The 26307-nt window shown below is 22.8% G+C and overlaps 1 protein-coding gene across 5 annotated transcripts in view; it reads left to right on the forward strand.

The window, feature by feature from the left end:
• The window catches only part of LOC122499860, a 256174-nt gene that overhangs the window by 61624 nt on the left and 168243 nt on the right, over positions 1-26307 (forward strand). For 3 of the 5 annotated variants that reach the window (XM_043608397.1, XM_043608396.1, XM_043608398.1), the window contains exon 3: positions 19321-19364. The gene's annotated coding sequence lies outside the window, so the exon portion shown is untranslated. Of the gene's footprint in view, positions 1-14861; positions 15945-19320; positions 19365-26307 lie in introns of those variants that run through there. The other 2 variants (XR_006301388.1, XR_006301387.1) reach the window with 1 other exon arrangement.

Consider the following 26307-nt stretch of genomic DNA (forward strand, 5'->3'; position numbering starts at 1 on the left):
GAAGTCTGAAAATTTAATATTTATTTTCGTTCCGTGTACAGCCTATTAATTATCGTGGTATATGGAAATGTTGTTAATTTTTTTCTCATAAAATGTCCTTTATAGTTAATTAAGGAAATTAATTAAGGAAATTAATTAATGAAATTAATTTAATCAATTTAATTGAATCGTGAATTTGGAAAAAGGCTCAATTTAAAAAAGCATAGGTCTTATTTTCGTATAACAAATGTGTAAGAATGATTCCTATACGATTTTTAGTATTGAGCACTTTTCAAAATCCACGATTCAATTATTCTAACTATAATTAAATTAATCTAATTAGTTTAATTATTTTGATTAATATAATCAGTTTAGTTATTTTAATTAATTTAATTAGTTTAATTATTTAAATTAATGGAATTTGTTTAATTATTTTAATTAATTGAATTAGTTTAATTAATTGAATTTGTTTAATTAATTGAATTTGTTTAATTAATTGAATTTGTTTAATTATTTTAATTAATTGAATTAGTTTAATTTTTTTAATTAGTTTAATTAATTTGAAGAATATAGGAAATCCCACCGCTGCCACCGAAAAGTATCCCAAAATTAAATTGATAATATTTTTTGCAATTTCCCCACAATTCCAAGTTATCTATAAAGTAAATTTATACCCGACAATAGTAACAAATTTCGAATTTCGTAAGCGCAGTAAAACTGAATAAAATTTATTTGTTATTTTGATGTTTTTGGCTGATGGTGAATGCAAAAATTGGACAAATTGAATTATGACTCTTTTTGCGGGCGAAATGAAAAAGAAGAAAAAAAGAAGAAAAAAAAAGAGGATCGAGATAAAGTTTTGCGTTCCTGAGGCCTCGTAATTCAGGAAGCTTCTTCCTTCGAGCTCTGAGAAACGCGATAAATAAATGTGTGCTCCTTATGAAATACGAGCGAACGAACTCGTCGTGCAGAGCAAAGCAGTTTAGATCGTTGGGTTCTCTTTTGCGCCCGAAGCCCACCTGTTGATTCACGACTGTACTTTTTGTTGTTGTTGTACTTTTTTTTCTGATTCTTTTTTTTTTATTACTACAGAGAGCCTATTTACTTCGATATTATTTCCAGTAAATTCTGCCTACTTTACATTCTCTCTTCGCTCATGAAAATAATCCCAATTTATATTATCCTTATTATTACCACACTTCTTTTTTTCTTCATCCTTTTTCGAATATAATCCCATTTAATATTCATCAATTCGTTCGTTTTTATTCATTTTTATAATTTTCTTCTTTTATTTAAAAAATATCTTTATTTAAATTAATCAATTTCGATTTTAAAGGTTGAGGGAAAAAAATCGGATTATAAGTTTCACAATAATATTTTGAGAATTAATTTTTAAGACTGACAAACTGACAGTGTTTTTTTTTTTTTTTTTTTTTGAAAGAGGTTCTTCTATTTTTTCTAGAAGTGGAAATTAGAATATTGAAAAAGAATAATTTTACAAAAAAGATTTATGAAACAGTTATTCTTTCTTTAATTTTTTCGATGAGGAGAAAAAGAGGAAAAAAAGTGTTTGGACGTATTTTTGGATCGTAAAATTTACTCTCATCTATGTAGAAAAATCTTTGGTCCATAAAAAGTCAAAATAATATCGTATTTCGTTTTTGTAATTAAACTGTGAGAAATTCAGTGACTATAAATTAGTGAAAGAAACATATTTCATGGTATATTTTATAATATCTCCTTATGCTTCTTGTCGATCATCAAGAAAGTGTGTTTGACTTTTATAACTTTTCTTCGAACCATATATGTATATATTTTATATTGGTTCCCTTTCTCTCTCTTTCTCTCTCTCTCTCACGTTCTCCAATCTCGATGCGGTCCAATTTCAAGCACCATTAAAATTTCCAAGGGACAATTTGTCCATTATTTTGTAGAAATTCATTTCCGTGGCCACAAAAATTCACCAGCATCTTTAAAAAAAAATAAAATAAAAGTTTTGAAGAGTGTTCAGCTGAGTAAATATACTTAAATATTGATGTTTAGATGTGGATGATTCTTCTGAAAGTGAGTTTTTGAATGTTGGGATTTATTTTGTAAAATCTATTAGCTAGTAATTGTTAATAATTTATTTATTTATAACCAAGGTAAAAATTTGGTAATTTACTTCATATTTAAACAAAAATTTATACGACTTCCTTTCAATGAATTTTTAAATAATAAAGTTATTGTGCTTGTTCTTGAAATCTAATTTTTCTTTAATTCAATTTTCTTAATTTAATTTTAAAAGAGTTGCCTTCAAAATTTTTCTTCGCAATAATTTAATTATTTTCATAAATAATCAAATGTTTTTTACAGAGATTCAATTATTTTCATAAATAATCAAAAACTTTATAGATTTACATTTACAATTTTTTTTTTAAATAATTGAATTCATTTAAGAAATTTTATTACAATAGTAGGTTTTGAAAATATTTGAATTTCAGCGAAGAATTTCATTATTTGTAAAAGGTAATTGAATTCTTGCAAAAATTTTTGTAAATAATTACATTTCTCGAGGAATTTATTTATAAAATTGTATTAAAAATAATTGAAATCTTAGGAAAAAATTGTATTATTTATGAAAACAAGTTGTTCATTTCATGATCATTAAGCTTCCTCAATATAATATATACCAATTGTTTAATTTTTTATTTTAGAATAATTATTTTAAAGTGTTAAGATAAATTGTCAAAAAATACAAAATTTCAATTTTTTGTGAAGATTTAAAATATTTATTAATTCTATAAATTTTGATAAAATATATACTTTATATACATGAATCGATTCGTTTTTATGTCAGGAATGCAATTTTGACAAGAATTAATAAAAATTTTAATATAGAAAAAAGTTATTTCAAAAAATCCAAAAATTAATTTTTTCAAAAATTAAAAAATTGTTAAAAAAAAATTTTTTTTTAGATATTTTTGAAAATCCTTTTGTCTGATTTTTGGTATTCGTAATTCATCAAAGAAATTCAATTATTTTTAAAAGCCTTCCTATAATTTATTTATTAGAATTCAAGTATTATTGTCAATACACTTTTAATTCAATTATTTCTTGAAAGAATTCAATTATTTTCAAAAATTTTAATCAAATTCTTTTTAACAATTCAATTTATTTTCAAAATAATTTTAATAAAATTCTTCGTAGAAATTTCATTAATTTCTATAATTTATAAAAATTCAATTATTTTCAATATCTACTATTTCAATAAAATTTCACAAAAGAATTCAATTAGGAATTTAAAAAGAAATATTATTCAAAAACTCGTCTGAAGAATTCAATTATTTTCAAAAGTAGTAAAATTCTTCACAGAAATTCAATTATGATCAAAAGTTTGAAAAAATTATCGTCAAAATTTCAATTATCTTTATAAATATTAAAATTTGTCTCTAAAACTCAATTATTTTCAAAGATTTTAATGAAATTCTTTTTAAAAAATTTCAATTTTTTTTAAATTCTCGTCCATTCAATGATTTTCAATATCTACTATTTTAATAAAATTATCAAAAAAAAATGAATTATTTAAAAAAATTTTTGATAAAATTCTAAGCAAACCTTTTCTTATTTTTATAAATAACAAATATTTCACAGCAATTCAATTATTTACAAATTTTTTATAAATTTCTTTACAATAATTCCATTATTTTCAAAAATATTCAATTTATTTTCACAGAGTTTCAATTATTTTTATAAATATTAAAGAACTTTTTTAAAAATTAGTAAAAATAATAAATTTATGGAAGATGTTTAGTTACAAACACGAAAAAAAATTAAATTTTGAAGAAGTTACAAATTATTGCAGAAATTAAAAAAATTCAAATTTTCAAAAGTAATAAAATTCTTACCACAAAATTCAATTATGTTCAAAATTTACAAAAAAAAAAAAAATCTCGACAAAATCCCAATTCTTATCTTAATAAATAAAAAAATTCTTTAAAATTCAATTATTTAAAAAAATTTTAATAAAATTCACTAAAACTAAATTTTTATTTAACAAAATTTTACTAATCAGAGTTTTCTTGAAAGTATCAAATTAATATTGTGCATAATTTTTCTTAAAGAGTTTTTTTTTTATTAGGCAAAATAACTTTTTTTTACTATAATTCATCTGTAAAAATAAACAAGGGGAAAACTTTTTTCTAACTATGTGTATACGAGACAAAAGAATTGTGACACATTAAACCCAAAAGGATTAAAAATTATTATATAAACAAAAACTGAAAACAGATGGGGAAATTTTCACCTCTGGGGAATCCCAATTTCCAAAGGAGAAAAATCTCAAAAAGCTTAAAACTCCAAAACGTGCTCTAGATTTATTTTTCTATTCCCAAAATTCGAGGAAACTATATTAGGAAAAATAAATACAGACGAATATTATATGGGTAATAATAGAGATAGATAATTCTTGTTAATATATTTTGGATAAATTCACTTTTTTTGTTCGTTGAAGAAAAAAGAACTTTATTATTTTTTTCAATTGTATTGTAATAATTCCAATTCTTCTGAAATTAGTTATATTTTTTAATATTATGCTATAATTGCTAATGCTATAATTATTAATTGTTTTGCGCCATTTTCGAAATTAAAATTATAACCGATAATCCTGTAATTGGTCTTTGTGACTGTTGGATTTATTTCAATAAAGTTAAATTAAATTAAATTAAATTAAATTATATTTAATTATATATTAAAAATATTGGATTCATAGAAGAATTTTAGTTAAAAACGCGAAAAAATTGAATTTTGAAGAAGTTAAAAATGACTGCAGAAATTCAATTATTTTCAAAAAGTAAGAAAATTCTTTGCAGAAATTAAATTGTGTTAAAATTTTTTTTTTAAATTCTCGTCAAAATTTCAATTATCTTTATAAATAATAATAAAATTCTTCTCCGAAATTCAATTATTTACAAACTTTTTACATAAATTTCTTCGCAATAATTAAATTATTTTCATAAAACAGGGATTCAATTATTTTCATATAGGCTCCAAGCGGAATTTTATTTTATAAAATTTTAATTTTGAACGTAGGATTTAAATATTAATTTTAAAGAAATTAGATTTTTGAAAAATTTTAACAATTCAAAATCTTCTAAAATTAGTTAAAATTGTCAATATATATATTTAATTAATTATTAAAAATAATGGATTTACCGATGAATTTTAGTTAAAAATACTAAAAAAATTGAATTTTGAAGAAGTAACAAATAATATTACATAAATTAAATTATTTTCATAAATAATAAAACTCATCACAGCATTTCAAGTATTTTTAATAAAATTTTAGTCAAATTCCTCGAAAAATGTAATTATTCTAAAAAATTTTTATTAAAATTCGTCGAAAAAATTTAATTATTTAAAAATTTGTTGACAAAATTCTTTATGAGAATTGAATTTTAAGATACTTTTAAGTAGTCAATAAATTATTTTTTTTTTTATTTAAGTAATTGAATTCTAATAGAATTTTCTAATAAAAAATTGATTTAAAAATGAATTTTAATTAAAATTTTAAATAATAGAATATTAAAAGCATTACAGCGTGGATTTTAGAAATAATTTGAATTTTGAAAAGGTTTAAAATTAAAATCTTTGATAATCTGAATTTTTTATACGTGTCCCCTTATAGCACCCAACTTCTCAATTAATTTAAAGAAGAATTTTAGTTAAAAATTCTAGAAAATAATAATTGAATTGTTTTTGAATGATAAATGAGTGTTAAATTTGTACTATGAAGATGATTAATAATTATTAGAGAGTAGATTTTTCAAAATTAATCAAGACATCAAAAATGTCACCCATATATATGTATTTTGGATTTGTGTTGTTGTTTCCTCATCGTAAAGTAGGCTTTATTGAATTTCTGACACCATAATATTATAATGTTGAGAGCAAAAAAAAAAAAAAAAAGAGAGAGGGAGAGGGAGAGAGAGACAGAAAAAAATGTGGAGCCAGTCCAGCGACTTTTCCTTGCGTTGAATAACTGACGACTATAAGGGCTTATCCTTAAAGAAATCTCAAGATGAAGGCTATAGACGCAAAAGTAAGAGACTAAGTCTCTCTCGGAGAGATACCTGCCATACCGGATCGGTTTTTCCCATGGAGCGCCGGAAAGAAAATAAATCCCACACGACTGGTGAATACACATAGAGACACCTGACTTGTATAGCCGTTAAATCTGACCAAGTGTGACGCAGTCACGTAGCGTCAAATTAGCACTGAATTTCCGAGCAGCTGGCTGGACCCAAAGAAATATAAATGTCGGCAAAAAGTAAACCAAAAGGGATACGCGCATTCTCGGTAAATATGCATTTTATTTCTTCTTACACCTACCCTTATATTTATCTGTTTTGGGAAAACAGTGTTTTTAAATTCTTCGGTGAATTTTGGTCCAAGATTCTGGAGAAGTTTATTTCGTTTAATAATACCAAGATAGTGTTATCCTTCTTTCCTTATTTTCTATTTTTTAGTCAGAGAATAGTTATTTTTTTTAGTTCCAGTTTAATTAAAATTGAATTTCGCGCCAATATTATTCGGTACTTGTCCGTCAGGTGGCAGCAAATCTCGCTCACAAGCGATATCAGGATTCCTACAGAAATCCGAATTTAAAATTCCATACATTTTCCATGATTTCCAGGTCAAATTTTTACGAAATTCCAGTGGAATTTAAAATCTAATTTCAATATTTTTGTGCTCTTGAAAAATACTCTACTTATTTAATAGTCTCAACTCTTTGGTGAAAAATCTAAAATTATCGAAAATTATCAAAAATTCAAAAATCCGAATTTCTTAAAATTCAACATTTTTCGTTTTCTTTTATGGCAATTAGCTTCAATATTTTTGTGCTTTTGAAAAATACTTTACTTATCGAATAGTCTCAACTCTTTGGTAAAAAATTTAAAATTATCGAAAATTATCAAAAATTTAAAAATCCGAATTTCTTAAAATTTAACATTTTTTCTTCTTTTTTATACCATTTAGCTTTATTATTATTTGAATTTCTATTCAAGAGAAAAAATGGAAAACAGAAAAATTTAAAAAACCTTTAAAAATTCCAGGCCTTTTCCATGATTTCCCTGATTTCCAAAAGCCTTTTAAAAATCCCATACCATTTCCATGATTTCCATGATTTCCAGATTCTGTAGGAACCCTGGATATTTATACTAATCGTCGCATATACATATAAGAATCAACCAGTTGAAAATACTTTTCCCCTTCAGCTTTTATTTAAATAAACTAATTTTTTTTCAAATAAATATTATAGGATAGATGGCCCCAAGGTAGAATTCTACTGTTAATTATAGAGTTAATTTTTACTAATTCAAATTCAAAGAACTTTTTTTTTACAGTTTCACTTAAATTAAAATTAAATTTCGCGCCAATATTGATCGTCACTTATCCGTTAAGTTGCAGCAATACTCGCTCACTGTTTTTATTTTAATTAATTATAATTTTCTATAAATAATAGTATAAATATTAATAAAGTAGTAAAAAAAAATTATTAATTTTACTTATTTATTCATTAATTATTTTATTCTTAATTACTTTTTTAAAGTAGTACTTTAATTAAATTAGTAAATTCGAAAATGTTTGATTAACAGGGTTGACACAGGTCAGAAAAATCAAGGAATTCAGGAAAAAATCAGGAAAAATATAGAAATGGTCAGGGAAATCAGGGAAAAATCAGGGATTTTTATTAAAGTACTGGAAAAAGTTCAATTTGCAGGATTCATAATTAGTTTTATTTAATTTTTTAATATATATTCAATTAATTATTAAAAATCATGAATTTATAGAAGAATTTTAATTAAAAACACTAAAAAAAAATTGAATTTTAGAAAAGTTACAAATATTTTCAGAAATTCAATTATATGTTCAAAAATTTTTTTAAATTCTCGTCAAAATTTCAATTATTTTTAAAAATAATAAAATTCTTCTACAATATTCAATTATTTTCATAAATAATGAAAATTTCACAAAAATTCAACTATTTAAAAATTTTTTATAAATTTTTTCGCAATAATTCAATTATTTTTATAAATAATAAAATTTTCTACAGAGATTTAATTATTTTCATGAATAATAAAACTTATTGTAGAATTTTAAATAATATTTTCAATACAAATTTAACCGAATTCCTTGAAAAAAAAAATTATTATTGAAAATTTTATTAAAATTCGTCAAAAAAAATTTATTTATTTAAAAATTTGTTGAAGAAATTCTTTATGAGCATTCAATTTTGAGAAACATTTATTTATTCAATAATTTTCTCATTTTTGTATTTAAATAATTGAATTCTTGTAGAGGGGCCGTTCAAAAAATACGTAACGCTATTTTTCGGAAATTTGGACCCCCCCCCTCCCCCCATGTAACGCAATGTTGTATACATTAGCGCCATTTTTTCTGCTGACCGTAACAAATAGCTTGACCCCCCCCCTCCCCCTAAAGCGTTACGTATTTTTTGAACGGTCCCAGAATTGTCTAATAAAAATTGATTTAAAAATGGATTTCAGTTAAAATTTTGGATAATAATTGAATATTAAAAGCATTATAGCAAGTATTTTTAGAAATAATTGTATTTTGAAAAGGTTTAATTGAATTTTTTAAAAATTATTTCAATTTTTTATTTTCCAAATATTTAATTGAAGAATTTTCGAATAATCAAAATTTTTGTAAAATTGAATTTTAAACAAATGTATTTGAAAATTCTTTAGGAACTTTTGCAAAAATTATTGAAAATAATTGATAATTGTTTATTTATTTCTTTCGAAGAATTTTAATAAAATGTTTAAAATTAATTACATTTTCGAAGAGTTTACTCAAAATTGTATTAAAAATAATTATAATCCTGTGAAGAATTATATTATTTAGTAAAATAATTGAAGTCTTGCAACGAATTTTTATTACATTTTATTAAATAATTGAAATCCTGTGAAGAATATTATTATTTATGAAAATAATTGAATTTTTGTACCGAATTTTATTAAATTAATTTAAATAATTGAAATCCTGCGAAGAATTTTTTTATTTAGGAGAATAATTGAATTCTTGCAACGAATTTTTAGTACATTTTTTTAAATAATTAAATTCTTTTGAGAAATTTTATTAAAATAGTAGATTTTAAAAATATTGAAATTTCAGCGAAGAATTTCATTATTTGTGAAAAAATGTAATTGAATTTTTCCAAAAAATGTTTGAAAATAATAACATTTTTCGAGGAATTTATTTAAAATTGTAATAAAACTAAATAACTAATTTAAATCGAAGTAAAAATTTTATTTCTTTAAATAATTGAATTGATGTGAAAAATGTACTACTTATAAAAAAAATTGAATTCTTGTGAAGGATTTTCCTAAAATTTTTGTAAATGATTTTTTTTTTTTGAAAAATTTTATAAAAATTTAAATTAATATAAAACAGGAAGATAGCACTCACTCCGAGTTGAAGACTCGGAGTGCTCGGTATGTTCATGTTTTATAATAATATTCTTAAAAGTTATTGAATGTCAAAAGGTTTGAATTTGAATGTATTGAAAAATTTTAATTTCTACGGAAAAATAATAATGATTAAATATTTATTTAAAAAAGAATTTATTGACGTTTTCGAATCATTTTACTTTTAGAGAAATTTGTAAATAAAAAAAATATAACATCTTTTTGAATATCTAATAATTTTTAGAGTGAATCATAATAATTTATTTATTTAAAGAAATCAAGTTCCTAGGGCTCTTTAGGGTCAGGGATAAAGTCAAACTTTTGTCTGGGAATCAGGGAAAGAATTAATTTTTTGTATCAACCCTGATTAAATCAAAATTAAAAAATGTTTGAATAAATTAGAATTAAAAATGTTGGAACAAAAAAATAAAAAATGGGAATAATAATGATGAAGGAAGGTATTAAAAAAAAATGAAATGTAAAAATTTTTGTCGGAAGCTTTTTTTTGAAGTGAACGCGATAATGCACACTGTCACAGTTAGACAATGTAGTCGATTTTTCCAAAGAGACCACGCCTCGCGGTGAAATATTCTTTAAGACAAGAAGACGAGAAAATAGAAAAAAAAGGTTGAGAACAAGAGAAACGGTAAAAGGTCTTCTTGCCTTTTGTATTAGGGGATGCATTCCTTGCGAAATCCATGTTACCGCCACTTGCAAAATAATGTCTCGACTAACTGCTCGGCAAGTGGCACAATGACTGCCCCTGCTCTCTTACCACCCGGAATCGTTCGCGAGGTCCTCAAAGTCACCTGCTGATGTATTCTTCTTCTTCTTCTTTTTCTTCTTTCTCTTCTTTCTCTTCTTTTTTCTCTCTACTTTGTAATTTTCTAAATCAAAAAGCCAGCTCTCTTGACTCTCCTGTCAAGAGTTCTCTTTCTCTTTGCTTTCAATTATTTTTTTTTACAATTTTAATTTTCTTCTTTTTTTCTATTTTTGGTAATTATATAATTATTTAATTTTTTTTTAATTTCGGTTATTATGTAGTTTCAAATATTTAATTTTGTTATTTTTGATAATTATTTAATTTTTTTTATTTTTGATAATTATGTAGTTTTAATATTTAATTATTTTATTTTCAAATAAAAGAACATTTTACTTGAAACTATAAATTAAATTTTTCAACAATAAAACAGGACAAAAGATCAAAAAACAAAAGGAAAAAAATTTTTTTTTCAATTATTCGATAATAGTGTTTTAGATTCATAGTCTGGGGATAAACAGGTGCAATTTTTCATGACCTGAGATATCAATTTCAAATGCTCAGCGGAGAACTATATAATATATAATATTGGTCCATTGGATGTTGAAATCAGTAAGATCTACGCGCGGCATTGTTCGTGAAGAGAGGAAAATTTACGAACAACTTGGTTTCTCTTCTTCACCATCAGAAATTGATTTATGTTTGTTCGTCTTATGAGACGAGGGTACACTACTTGACGACTTTCCCTCTTTTCCAAAATGACGACAACGACAACGCCGACGACGACGACGACGACAACAACAACGACTATACACCACGACCCAAGGGACTTTGAAACAATCGCGAAATATGAGAGTGGAAAACTTGAAGAATCCTTGACGCTCAAAACTTGAAGAATTTCCCCCGTCTTATATTGATATTTTACCTGCTTTAAGCTTCAAGACAAAAGGCAAAAAATGTTTCTTTCATGCATTGTTATTTTTATATATTTTATATATAATGAAACAACACTTGAGATTTTACAACCAATTTTATACTCATATACCCAAAAATGGTGAGATTATAAAAAAAAGGAACTTTTTTATGTGGGGAAAGAATTTAAAAAATTAAAATTGACATTTTTTGGGGGAAAAAAGAAGAAAAATCATAAGAAAAAACAAATTTTTCCATTTCCATTAGGGACCATTCAAGTCCCGAAAAATTGCGTGACATCATTTATGAACGCTCCCTATGTAACATTTTAGTTATATATTATTGTTTAATAATCAAAACTGAAAAAAACGGTAGCAAAATTTTTAGGAAAAATAAAAAAATTCAAGCTATGACATATTATGAAAAATTATGAATAAACTAAAGAAAAATTTCGAAAAGGAGCAACAGCAAGTTCAAGTTGTAACGTGATACAAAAATTTAATTATTTTTCAAAATTCATGCTGTAATCCTTTAAATATTCAATTATTATCTAAAACTTGTGAAATTCATTTTGAAATAAATTTTTATTAAAAAATTCTACGAGAATTCAATTATTCAAATACAAAAATGAATACTTTATTGAATTATTCTTAAAATTTAATTCTTATAAGGAACTTTAGTAAAATTTATTAAAATTGAATTCTTTTGAAGAATTTTAATAAAATTTTCAAGAAATAATTGCATTTTTCGAATCTGTAAAATATTTTTCAAGGTATGTAACGGAAGTATTATTCTATTGCGTGTTCCAGAAATTTACGAAATTGTAACATAATTTCCAAAATAAGCAACTGAAGTTTTCTGCAGTTACGTGTTTCGTAAAATTACGAAACTGTAACAAAATTTGAATAAAAAAAAAAAAATTAAAAAAAAAAAATTAAAAATTTATGCATAGTCACATGGTTCTGAAAATTATAAAACGTTTCAAAATATTACGTAAAACGTAACAGCAGAAAACTTCAGTTATGCTTTTTTCTGAAAATTCCAACAAAAATTTCTAACAGTGTACAATTTTAACTGAAATTCATTTTTCAATCAATTATAATTAGAAAATTCGACGACAATTTAATTATTTAAATACAAAAATAAGTAATTTATTGAATAATTGAATGTTTCTTAAAATTCAATTCCCATAAAGAATCGTTATCAACAAATATTCAAATAATTCAATTCTATCAATGAATTTTAATAAAATTTTTAAGAATAATTACATTTTTCGAGAAATTCGATTAAAATTGTATTAAAAATAATTGAAATTCAACGATAAGTTTTATTATTTGTGAAAATAATTGAATCCCTAAGAAGCATATTATTACTTTTGAACAATATTTAATATTCATGTAAATAATTGGATTCTTACAAAAAAATTTAAAAGAAAAACATTTTTTTAAATAATTGATTTTTTCGAGGAATTGAAATTAAATTTTTAAAAATAATTACATTTTTTGATCAATTCCTGTAAAATCGTATTAAAAATAATTGAAATCCTGTGATGAATTATATTATTTATGAAAAAATTGAATAGTTGTTAAGAATTTTATTAAAATTTTCAAAAATAATTGAATTCTACAGAGGAATGTTATTATTTATGAAAATAATTGAATTTTTGCGAAAAATTTTATTAAAATGTTTAAAAAGAATTGAATTTCAGTAAAAAATTTTGTTATTTTTGAAAATAATTGAATCCCTAAGAAGAATTTTATTATTTTTGAACAATATTTAATTTTTGCGAAGAATATTATTACTCTTGAAAATAATTGAATTTTTGCAATAATATCGAACTTTTACAAAATTGAATTTTTTTTCGTGTTTTTAACTAAAAATCTTCCATAAATTTATTATTTTTAATAATTTTTGAAAAAATTCTTTAATATTTATAAAAATAATTGAATCTCTGTGAAAATAAATTGAATATTTTTGAAAATAATGGAATTATTGCAAAGAAATTTATAAAAAATTTGTAAATAATTGAATTGCTGTGAAATATTTGTTATTTATAAAAATAATAAAAGGTTTTGTTTAGAATTTTATCAAAAAATCTTTAAAATAATTCATTTCTTTTGGAAAATTCTATTAAAATAGTAGATATTGAAAATCATATTGAATGGAGGAGAATTTTTGAAAAAAAAATTGAATTTGTTAAAAAGAATTTCATTAAAATTTTTGATAATAATTGAAGTTTGGAGAAAAATTTTAATATTTATAAAGATAATTGAAATTTTGACGATAATTTTTTCAAACCTTTGACCATAATTAAATTTTTGGGAAGAATTTTATTACTTTTGAAAATAATTGAATTCTGCAGACGAATTTTTGAATAATATTTCTTTTTAAATATCTAATTGAATTCTTTTGTCAAATTTTATTGAAATAGTAGATATTGAAAATAATTGAATTTTTATAAATTATAGAAATTAATGAAATTTCTACGAAGAATATTATTAAAATTATTTTGAAAATAAATTGAATTGTTAAAAAGAATTTCATTAAAATTTTTGAAAATAATTTAATTCTTTCAAGAAATTTAAATAAAAATGTATTGAGAATAATACATAAATTCTAATAAATAAATGATAAGAAGGCTTTTTAAAAAAATTGAATTTCTTTGATGAATTTTAATAAAATTTTGTCGAATATTTACATTTTTCGAGAAATTCCATTAAAATTGTATTAAAAATAATTGAATTTCTGCGATGAGTTATTTTATTTATGAAAATAATTGTAAATCTATAGTTTTTTATTATTTATGAAAATAATTGAATCTCTGTAAAAAACATTTGATTATTCATGAAAATAATTGAATTATTGCGAATAAAAATTGTGAAGGCAACTCTTTTAAAATTGAATGAAGAAAATTGAATTAAAGAAAAATTAGATTTCAAGAATAAGCACAGTAACTTTAGAAAACAATAATTTTCCAGGATTCCAATCAAAATTCCCTGATTTTTCTAGATTTTTTCAAGGTTTATAAAATTTCTCGACATTTCCAGGTTTTCCAGGTTTCCAGATTGCGTGGCAAATCCTGAATTTTCAGTTTTCTTCTTACTTTTATTTCAATTTTCTTTGTGCTTTTATTTTTTATTTTCCTTGTTTTTATTTTATATTTTCCTTTTTTTTAATTTTTCTTCTTCTTGTTTTTTTTATTTATTTTTCTTCATCTATATGTTTTAATTTTTTTTTCTTCTTGCTTTCTTCTTCAATTTTTAATTTGTGCTTATTTTTCTTGTTTTTCTTTCAGTTTTTAGTTTTTCTTGCTTTCTTTCATGGTTTTTAGCTTTTTTCTTGATGTATTTTGTTAATTTTCTTGTTTTTTTTTCTTTTTTAGTTTTTTCTTAATTTTCTTCTCTTTTATTCTTTTTCTTCTTAAATTTCTTATTCAATTTTTGTTTTTTATTTTTCTTTTCGTTTTTCTCTTCGTTTTCATTTTTTTTTTTGACATTTTTTATGTTTTTTATTAAAATTGTTCCAAAAATTTGATTATTTTATATTTTTCAAAAATTCAATTATTTTTAAACGATTTTACAAAAAATTTAATTGTTTTAAAAAGATTTTATCAAATTTAAATTATTTTTAAAAGATTTTACCAAAATTCACTTGTTTGGAAATTTACAAATATTTTTAAAAGAAAAAAAACTTGGATAATAATTACAGTTACAAGATATCATTTTTGTTGCAACTGTAGTAGTAAAGTATGGTTGTGAACGTTTAATTTTAAAGTAATTATTGCGCATGAGTGACAATGTATAAAGGGGGGTCATCACCAGTAATAAGACGGGGGGACAGTCTGTAACTTACCGCGAATAAATTAAGACGTTGCTCTACGACTAATAAATTATATCTTTATATTAATAACTAATCTGTTTTATTCTATCATTTCCTGACAAAAACATTACTACACAACACTCAATTAAATAAACGACTTTTTCGACTGCTTTTTGTATTTTTAATCGACTAATCGACTTTTTTTGTGTTTTAAAGTGGATCCTAGGCCTTCAAGTCGTAAAATTATTATACTTTTGCAGTCTATCAACTCTAACAATTTTGAATCTATTTTTTTCTGTACTTTGTAGGTTTAGAAATTTGAGAAATATAGAGAAAGAAGGAAAGAAGGAAGGAGGGAGGGAGGGAGGGAGAAGCTGAGTGAAAAAAGGTGAAATTATATAGACAATTTGGAGGTTGTTAAAATTTGAAGAGGTGGTCGTTTTCGTCACGCCTTTTATACTAGAGGCTATGAGTTTTTGTGAATATTGTATTGGAAGGGCCTTATTATTACTTACTTTAGTTTGTGAAGAGCGCTTTATTCCCCATGGGTCATGGAATAATTGTGCGTTAGTGGGTCCCTGTCATTCTCAAGTGCCTGTGGGCAATGGAGCCTGGGATGCTGGAGTCGAGTGTTGGTGGTAAAACGGCAAACTTTATAAAATGTAAACGGAGAACACAGGTGCATAGAAGTGAAGTGGAACCCCCCTGGTTTTGAAAACGGTTGACTTGCCATAGTCAATAGTGTCCACTCAATCCACTTCAAGTGGATTCTCTCTCTCTCATTCTCTCCCTGTGTTACCGATACTCCAAAACACCTCGAGCATCCATTGTTCTCTGTAAAAGATATACTTCCCGGAAATTGTGATACCTGGGCCCCTCTAATTATCCGTCTCTCGATGGTTTAAAGTCCGGAGCCAGTCACAGTGGATGTTGACGTCGCGACTTGTTCTCGAGATAAAAATTAGTCAAGGGATGAATACTTGTTTCTTTCATTGTCTGTGGAGGTAAGGATTTTCAAGGATTTGTTGTCCAAGGAGAATATTATCTTGTATTTTTATTTTTAAAGCTCGTTTGAGAAATTCCATTTTCGACCCGGGGTATTTTGGTTTTTTTTTCTTATTTTTCTTTTGCGAGCTCAATTTAAATCGGTTACATTTTGAAATGACTTTTACTTTTGCCGGCAGTAAAAAAAAAATAACTGATTGGTAGTAAAAATTGGCTGATTTCCAATAAAAAAAAAAGATTTACCAAAATTAGACATTGCTCAAAATCACACAAATCCAAGACTTTATCATTTTTAATAAGAATGTAAAAAATTATTTTTGAGTAAAAAAATACAATTATATAATTATTAGTAAAATAATAATTATTCACTTTTGTAGTTATTAATCGTTGTATTCCAAATAATTGCAGTAATTCAATTATTTTCAAAAAAAATAAATAAAATTCTTATAAAAGTGAACTATGTTCAACATTTGAAAAAAATTCTCGTAAAAATCCCAAATATCTTCATAAATAATAAAATTCTCCTTCAAAATTCAATTATTTTCATAAATGTCAAAAAAAATTCTTGTCCTAATTTCAATTATTTTCAAAAATAAAATGCATTTTTCTAATTTCAATGATTTTCAATATCTATACTATTTTAATAAAATTTCCCAAAAAGAATTCAATTATTTAAAAACAATTTTAATAAAATTGTATGCAAACATTTAATTATTTTCATAAATAATAAAATTTTTTTAAGGAATTCAATTATTATTTCCATAAAAAATAATTTAAAATTCTAGAAAATAATAATTGAATTAAAATGATGAAAATAATTTTGATGAAGTTATAGTAAAATTCCAGAAAACATTAAATTATTTTTAAACATTTTTTTAAAATTCATTGAAAAAGTTCAATAATATCAATAAATAGTAAATTTTTCACAGGAATTTAATTATTTTAAAATTTAAATACAATTCTAATAAAATTCTATTTAAGAATTCAATTATTTTCAGAAATAATTAAATTGTGAATATACTGAAAATCATTGAGTTCTTGTAAAGTATTTTTTATAAAACTTTGAAAATAATTGAATTTATTTCAAGAATTTTATCAACGTTTTTTGAATAATTGAATTCTTTCGAAAAAATGTAGTTAAAATTGTATTGAAAATAATTACATTAAAATTATTTGTAGAAAATTAAATTTTTTTAAACAATTTTATTATAGTTTTTGTAAATAATTACACTTTTTTCAAGAATTCCATTAAATTTCGTAAAAATATTGTAATTTTTTAAAGTGATTTTAATTGAAAATTTTGAAAATTTTGAAAATAATTGAAATTTACAAAGAATTTTATTAAAAACTTTTGAGAACAATTGAATTGCTTAAAAAAATATTATTACAATTTTTAAAAATAATTGAATTGCTTCGAAGGATATTTTATCTCAATTTTTGAAAATAGTTGAATTTTTAGAAAGAATTTTATTAAAAATTTTGAAAATAACTATTTTTTTAAAAAGATGTCATTAAAATTGTGGAAAATAATTGAACTTACACTAACATTCTTGAAAATAATCGAATTTAATTAATATTTTTTAAAAATAATTGTATTCTTTCTAGAAATTTGATTAAAATTGTATTGAAAATAATAATTGAAAATAATAAAATGTCTTGGCAAAATTTTTATTCAAATTCTTTAAAATAATTGAGTTTTGAAGAATTTATTTCAATTTTCTTGGAAATAAAAGAGTTTTTTAAAAATATTTTTTACTAAAATTTTTGAAAATAATTGAATTTTAAGAAGAATTTCTTTTAAGTTTTTAAAATAATCGTGTTTATTATTCGTTAATTACAATAAACTATTTTCCTATTAAATTATATTATAAAATTATTCATAGAAAATTAAATTCTTTTAAACAATTTTATTATAGTTTTTGTAAATAATTATATTTTTTTTTAAGAATTTCATTAAATTTCGTAAAAATAATGTAATTTTTTAAAGTAATTTTAATTGAAAATTTTGGAAATAATTGAAATTTACAAAGAATTTATTTTATTAAAATCTTTTAAGAACAATTGAATTGATTAGAAAAATGTTATTACAATTTTTAAAAATAATTGAATTGTTTCGAACGATTTTAACTGAATTTTTGAAAATAGTTGAATTTTTAGAAAGAATTTTATTAAAAATTTTGAAAATAACTGTTTTTTTAAAAAGAATTTCATCAAAATTTTTGAGAATAATTAAATTTATATTAAAATTCTTGAAAATAAATAAATAATCGAATTTAATTAATAGTTTTAAAAATAATTGTATTCTTTCGAGAAATTTTATTAAAAATTTTATTGAAAATAATTGAATTGCTGTAAAAGATATTATTTCTGAGAATAATGAAATTCTTACGACAAATTTGAGGAAAATTTTTGAATAAGAATATTTATTATTATGTATTCAATAAGTGAAGTCTTTAAATTTTAAATCTGTAATCATTCAAAAATTGATGTTTATTCTTGAAAATATAAAATTTTTTAAATTTACAATATAATAAGAAATGGAATATAATAATATATTAATAATTATTAATAGAATAGTTGAATCATTTTTAACTACTATAATTATGAATACTTGAATTATTAATTCGTAAAATTATTAGCACCATGAAAAAAGTACCAAAAAAGCAAGTTTGTAAAATATGGAAAATTTATTTTAAATTTTAATCTTAATGGGAATTTATGTATACTTTAGATTTGAGAATCTCCTTTTATATAGAATAGTCTCCTGATTAATAGATTTGTTTATTCTTGTTAGGGAGTCATTTAAATTTCTCTATATAGATAGAGAGTCAATTTTGAAACAGTATATTTGTATAGTTGAAACAAAGGTTAGAGATTGAGGAGAGAAATCTATTTGTAATAGATAAAGAGAGGAATAAATCTTTTGGCTTCTGTTTTTCTCATCTATTGATTGCATATATTTGGGTACAATATTTAAGTATATTTAAAATGTCATATTTAATGTAATATTAAATTTTTTCCACAGAAAATAACTAATTTAAAAATTAAATTAAAAAAAATAAATAAATTTAAAAGAAAAATTAAATAATAAAATAAATTTTTTAAAAATTAGTTATGATATGCTAAGTATAGGAAAACGAAATAATATAGAATTAACTACAATTATTGAAAAAAAGAAAAAAGAGGAACGAAAATTAAACTTATGAATAATAAAATATTTGTTAAATAACAGAAAAACAATATTCATCTAAAATTAAAACTAATTAGTAAATTAATATAATTAAAATGATAAAATTGATTTTCTGAAAACTATTCTTTATTCCAAATATTTTACATGTAACTTATAATTAATAATATATATTTTTATTTTTTCAGATAGTTGATCCAGGAGAGGTAACTGTCAGGCAGAAATTGTAATGGTGAGTTTTTTTATTACGTTCACTAATTTTCAAAAATTTTATTAAAAATTTAGTAAATATAGTTTCTGGTTAATTTTTTTTTCCATAAAGATAAAAGCGCTTTAATCTTTAACCACTGGGAATTTTTTCGGTGAACTTTTAATAGTCGCAGCGTTCCCTCCCGCCCGTATCAGAAAATCAAAAATTTTCCAATGGTCAAAAACAAAAATTAATAACTCGGAATATTTTCAATAACCAAAATTCTTCATCTTGGTCTATCATTACAACCAATGTTTTTATACGCATTTTTATTTTTTTTTTGTAATTATAGTTACAAAATCGACGAAAATAGTTTATTTTAAAGTCTAAAGTATATGATTATTTAGAGAGAATAAAAAACTAAAAGAGATTGAGGCCAGGACAGGATTAACGGTATTTTCAATATACCAGTTAATTAATAAGCATAATAACAACATCCCAAAAGTTTCTAATATCATTAGAAAAACTGCTACCCAATATAAAGGGAAACCCGAGAATCGAGATAATGACATTTTTAGAGAATGAATTTGAAAATATTTTATAAATCACATTTTTTGCAATCGCATCATTAGACCCTTCGTGTTTTTTTCACCGCCTAATAAAAGAATGAATGAACACTTTTTTTTACTGTTTAACATAAAAGGCGTTCCGAAATGTTTACTCGTTTTTATAGATATTGTATAAAATATATACACGTGTCTAATTTAAACAGGTGAGATTCTAGAACCTAATCAACTGTATATGTTGGAAAAAGGCAGCTGACTGTAAAATTACGAAATTAACTTTCGTCATCATTAACACCTAACTTTGTATAGTATATGTGTATGTATGTTTTCAACTGCGCGGAGAATGGAATGTGCGATAAGAAAAGAGTGTGGAATTGGAATCGTGTGAATATAGTCTTTACAACTCTATTCGCGCAATAGTTTCGCAGTAATAGAGACAGAGAAGGCGCAGGTGTATGTTTTCAAGGTTTGGTTAAGCCATTACTGTGGATTTAACCAGAAACGAATTACGACTTTGGGTTAACGATCGTTATAACTGCCATTGCAGTTTAAGTTTTCAAACGAATTATTTTATTTATTAGCATACTCACCAAGTAATGCTTGCTCTCCAAAAGTTGACTTTGGAATTACAGACTCAATTTTCTCATATTATATAGATTTTCACTGGTGAATTGAAATGTAAATTTATTCTGGTTCCCCCCCCCAAAAAAAAGAAGAATAAAGTAAAGCATTTCGTAAAGTGCATTTTCGAATTTTAGAGGGCAAACAGACTGCAAAGGAAATCAGGGATCACAGCAATTGTTTTCTTTAAAATATTGGTAAAAAGATGAATAATATTTTTCGAAAATAAGTGATATAGAAAGGTACAAATGTTAAATAAAAAATTTAACGTGTCGTGTGGAAACTGGAAAGTAAAACTTGTGTCTGACATATAATTTTTTAATTTTTTATTTAGAAACCTGAAAAAATCAGGGAATTTTGATTGAAATCCTAAAAAACTATTGTTTTCTAAAATCTAATTTTTCTTTAATTCAATTTTCTTCATTCAAATTTCTTAATTCAATTTTAAAAGAGTTGCCTTCACAATTTTTCTTCGCAATAATTCATCTATTTTCATAAATAATCAAATATTTTTTACAGAGATTCAATTATTTTCATAAATAATAAAAAACTTTATAGATTTACAATTATTTTTATAAATAATATAACTCATCGCAGAATTTCAATTATTTTTAATACAATTTTAATGGAATTTCTCGAAAAATGTAATTATTCGTCAAATTTTATTAAAATTCATCAAAGAAATTCAATTATTTTAAAAAGTTTTCCTATAATTTATTTATTAGAATTCAAGTATTATTGTCAATACATTTATAATTCAATGTCTTCAAAAAATCCAATTATTTTCAAAAATTTTAATCAAATTCTTTTTAACAATTTAATTTATTTTCAAAATAATTTTAATAAAATTCTTCGTAGAAATTTCATTAATTTCTATAACTTATAAAAATTCAATTACATTCAATATCTACTCTTTCAATAAAATTTTACAAAAGAATTCAATTAGGTATTTAAAAAGAAATATTATTCAAAAATTCGTCTGAAGAATTCAATTATTTTCAAAAGTAATAAAATTCTTCTTAAAAATTTAATTATGGTCAAAAGTTTGAAAAAACTATCGTCAAAATTTCAATTATCTTTATAAATATTAAAATTTTTCTCCAAAATTCAATTATTTTCAAAAATTTTAATGAAATTCTTTTTAACAAATTCAATGATTTTCAATATCTACTATTTTAATAAAATTTTCCAAAAGAAATTAATTATTTAAAAAATTTGTCTATAAAATTTTAAGCAAACCTTTTATTTTTTTTAAAAATAACAAATATTTCACAGCAATTAAATTATTTACAAATTTTTTATAAATTTCTTTGCAATAATTCCCTTCTTTTAAAAAATATTCAATTTATTTTCACAGAGATTCAATTATTTTTATAAATATTAAAGAACTTTTTCAAAAATTATTAAAAATAATAAATTTATGGAAGATGTTTAGTTGAAAACACGAAAAAAATTCAATTTTGTAAAAGTTAGAAATTATTGCAAAAAATCAATTATTCTCAAGAGTTATAATATTCTTCGCAAAAATTAAATATTGTTCAAAAGTAATAAAATTCTTCTTAGGGATTCAATTATTTTCACAAATAATAAAACTTATTGCTGAATTTCAATTATTTTTAATACAATAAATTTTAATCGAATTTCTCGAAAAATGTAATTATTCTAAAAAATTTTGTAAAAATTCATCAAAAAAATTCAATTTTTTGAAAATGTATTCATAAAATTTTTTATGAGAATTCAATTTTAAGAAACATTTAATAATTATTCAATATATTATTTATTTTTGTTTTTAAATAATTGAATTCTAGTAATTTTCTAATAAAAATTTATTTTAAAAATGAATTTCAGTTAAAATTTTAGATTATAATTGAATATTAAAAGCATTAGAGTGTGAATTTTTAGGAATAATTGAATTTTAAAAATGTTTCAAATTAAAATCTTTGAAAATCTGAATTTTTCATTTTTTTAACTAACAATTCTGTGGAATTAATTTTTTTTGGAAAATTATTTTCATAAATAACAATATTCAATACAAGAATTCAATTATTTTCAAAATTAAAAAAATTCTTCACTGAAATTAAATTATGTTCAAAAATTTTTTTAAAACTCTCGTAAAAATTTCAATTATTTTTATGAATAATAAAATTCTTCACCGAAACTCAATTATTTACATTACTTTTAAAAAAATTCTTGTAAAAAATCCAATTATTTTCAAAAATTTTCTAAAATAATTGAATTATTTATAAACATTTTGATTAAATTCTACGCAAACATTTATAAATTATTTTCATAAATAATAAAAATTTTACAGGAATTCAATTATTTAGAAATTTTTTATAAAAAAAATAATTCGCAAAAGTTCAATTATTTTCATAGGTTTCAAAATATTTCAATTTGAAATTTTATAAAATTTTTAATTTGAATGAATTTAAACAGAAATTTTAAGGAACTTAGATTTTTGAAAAATTTTAATAATTCAAATTTAAATTTTTTATTTAAAAACACAAAAAAAAATTGAATTTGGGAGAAGTTACAAATGTTTGTAGAAATTTAATGATATGTTCGAAAAATTTTAAAAATTCTTGTCAAAGTTTCAATTATCCTTAAATATTCTTCGCAAAAATGAAATATAAATATTTATATTTATATTTTCTAATAATAATTGATTCAAATATAAATTTCAGTTAAAATGGTAGATAATTGAATTTCGATTTTTGAATGTTTGAATTTTTCATACTTTTAACTAAAAGTTGTGTAGATTTAATTTTTTTGAAAAAGTTTAATTGAATTTTTTTGAAGTTATTTGAAGTTTTTATTTTCTAATATTTGATTGAAGAATTTCCGAATAATCGATAAAGTTTCGTAAAATTGAATTGTAAACAAAAGGATTTGAAAATGTTGAAAGAAATGTTTTAAAAATTATTAATAATAATAATTAATAATAATTAATTTACACTTTATAAAGAAGAATTTTAGTTAAAAATTTTGGAAAACAATAATTGAATTAAAACTATGAAAGTAATAAGTTTTTTTAAATTATAATCAAAGGTATAGTCTTTACTGGTATTCAATACGAACGGTATTCCTAATTTCCATTATTAGGAAATGAAAATAAAGTTATAATCGATGGTTAGTAATTTATAATAAGTGATTTTCCGTCTCATATCCTTAAAAATTATATTTTCGCCATTCAATCTCCGTGGAGCGTGACAAATTTCGTCAAGTATCATGCGCATTATTACATTCGTATATTAACTCTCTCACAGGACAAAAAATTAATTCACGGTACTCATGCGCATGACCTTTTGGCTGCGCGGAATGGAAAAAAGAAACCCCCCTCAGTTTAAAAGGACTCAAGAAAAAGTACAGCTAACAAATGATGATTTAATGAGCTCATCTCTTACTCCGAATATGGAGTCGCATTACTGGTAATGAAACGATTAAAAAGAACATCCTCCTACCTCGGCAGGCTCATTAAATATTGTATTTCTTATTTTTCTTTTTATTACTTTATTAAAATAGCATCAAATTATCATTAACTTACTTAATACTTGATACTAAATTATCAAGGAATATAACGTCCTCTTTTAATAATTTTTGAGTTTAAAAATAAAGGAAAACTTGCCCCGGTCGAGTCGTAAATATTGTACCAGTTATTAATTAATGCTCAATTTCTTTTGCGATTCCGTGCATATAAGTATTTAAAAATAATTTTTTTTCCCAGTCGAAACATAAATATAACTTATACATTGATAAAGATATTTTAGCGCTTAAAGTTATGTTGGAATTTAATATTCAGTTAATTTGGATATTATTTATTGAAATTTTATCATTTTTTGCCGTGTTACTTATTTGAAGGTATTTTAATTACTGAATTGGAATTTATTGAAAGTTATGAATTAATTAATTCAGTTATCAATTAAAATAAGTAGAGTCTATCAAATGGTAAAATTTAACTAAAAGTATAGGAATCTTTACCAAGTAGTAGATGACTTTTCACTGTAATTCGAATTCAGAGAATGAACTTTATTTAAAGATTTATTTATTTAAATTTTTTTTTAAATAATAGGCGCTTGCATTTTATCAGGGGAACATATATAAATATTCGTATGCGTGTAAAAAGAATTCAAGTTGTCATAATGTCGGAAATATGACGCATGAAAAAAAAATGAAAAATACATAAACAAAATATAATAAAAGTAAATAAAAAGTTAAAAGGGTGGCTTTAAAATAAATAAGAAAGGTAAAAACACAGAGAAAAGCGAGTGTTGTTTTTGATGCGGGTAAATTTTGGTAGGGTAATTTTAGTGAGGATAAATTTTCTATAATAGAAAATTTACCTTATTTTCAGTGTTAAAATAACACTTCCGAGCTAAAGTTTGATGCAGACACTTTTAACACCGAATTCAGTGTTAAAATAACACTCACTTTTTTCTGTGAAGGTAGCTTTAAGCTTGTCTTGAAGAAGCAGTAACTTAAAAGCATTACGATCGCCCACTGGGTAGGTGGCAATGCAAGCAACCTGTTTCATTCGTAAATTTCCATGGCAGACAAAATGGCGTGACAAGACGATACCCCATTCCCCCGCTGTGTGATTGTCCGTCGGTAGGAGCTTTGAAATCGATACCAAGGGTACACCGGTTGTAAAACCTTTATACTCGTCCAGAGCACCTGTTGTGATGGAAAACAAGAATTTCAAGTCTTTTTCTCTCCTCTCTTTCTCTCTCGCTATATATTATATCGAGAGATAGTATAATAACCTTCCTTAAAATTACATCCTCGCAATTCAATCAAAATTGTTCTCTAAATTGCATTATTTTCCCGTTTTTATCCCCCTCTTAAATTCCAATTCTTTTGCATTATCGAAAGAAACACGAAACCTTCTCTCGTTCAACTTGAAGGAAATTTTATGTTTATGTATTTCTTATTCATTAAAATATAATGCAAAGTGTTTCAATATTTGAGGGGGAAATATTTCTTTACACATTTTGTATATTCAATGTATGTTTGTATAATGAAAAGAATTCTTTGAATTGGGTATAATAAACGTTGATTTTTTGGTTCTGGGCACTTATCGTCGATTCTGTCGATTGCTGTATGCCCTAATGTCCTCAATTTATGAATTAAGTTATTGCTTATTTTAGACCCCCATGAGTGTGAATATTCCTGTACAGTTACTGTCTATTATAAATTCAAAATTTTCACTTTCAGCGATCTTTAGTTTTTTATTATTGCACTTACCGTTTAAGTGTATCGTTGTACTATCTAATGTTCTTTATTTATAGATAAACTTATTGCTTATTTAAACCTTAATATTTAAATATTAATAATTGTACAATGCACTTACTGTCCGTTATAAAGTCAAATTTTTCACTTACTGTTTCTTCTATTTTTTCGTTATTGCACTTACCGTTTAATATATGAAGCATAAATTAGATAAATATGGGAAAGGGGATAAATTAACTCATTTCTTTTTTAAATGTTATGATTAAAAAAATTACACTTACAATTACACTTACTTTTATTACTATTATTACTTACTTTTTTTTTAAGTATTCATACTTTGAATTTACAATAAACGATAAGTGCAATTTTACTGCGTCGTTCAATTTTTTATTGTTGTAGTTACCGTTTATTGTAATTTAAAATTATGCACTTACTGTATCTTGGATTTTTTCATTATTGCACTTACCGTCTATTGATAATTGACAGTATTCACTTACTGCGTCTTTTAATTTTTTCACTATTGTACTTAACCTTTATTAGAACTTTCTGTATCTTTAATTTTTTCATTATTT

Source organism: Leptopilina heterotoma, unplaced genomic scaffold, assembly GCF_015476425.1.
Source record: "Leptopilina heterotoma isolate Lh14 unplaced genomic scaffold, ASM1547642v1 Lhet_177, whole genome shotgun sequence".
Lineage (NCBI taxonomy): Eukaryota > Metazoa > Arthropoda > Insecta > Hymenoptera > Figitidae > Leptopilina > Leptopilina heterotoma.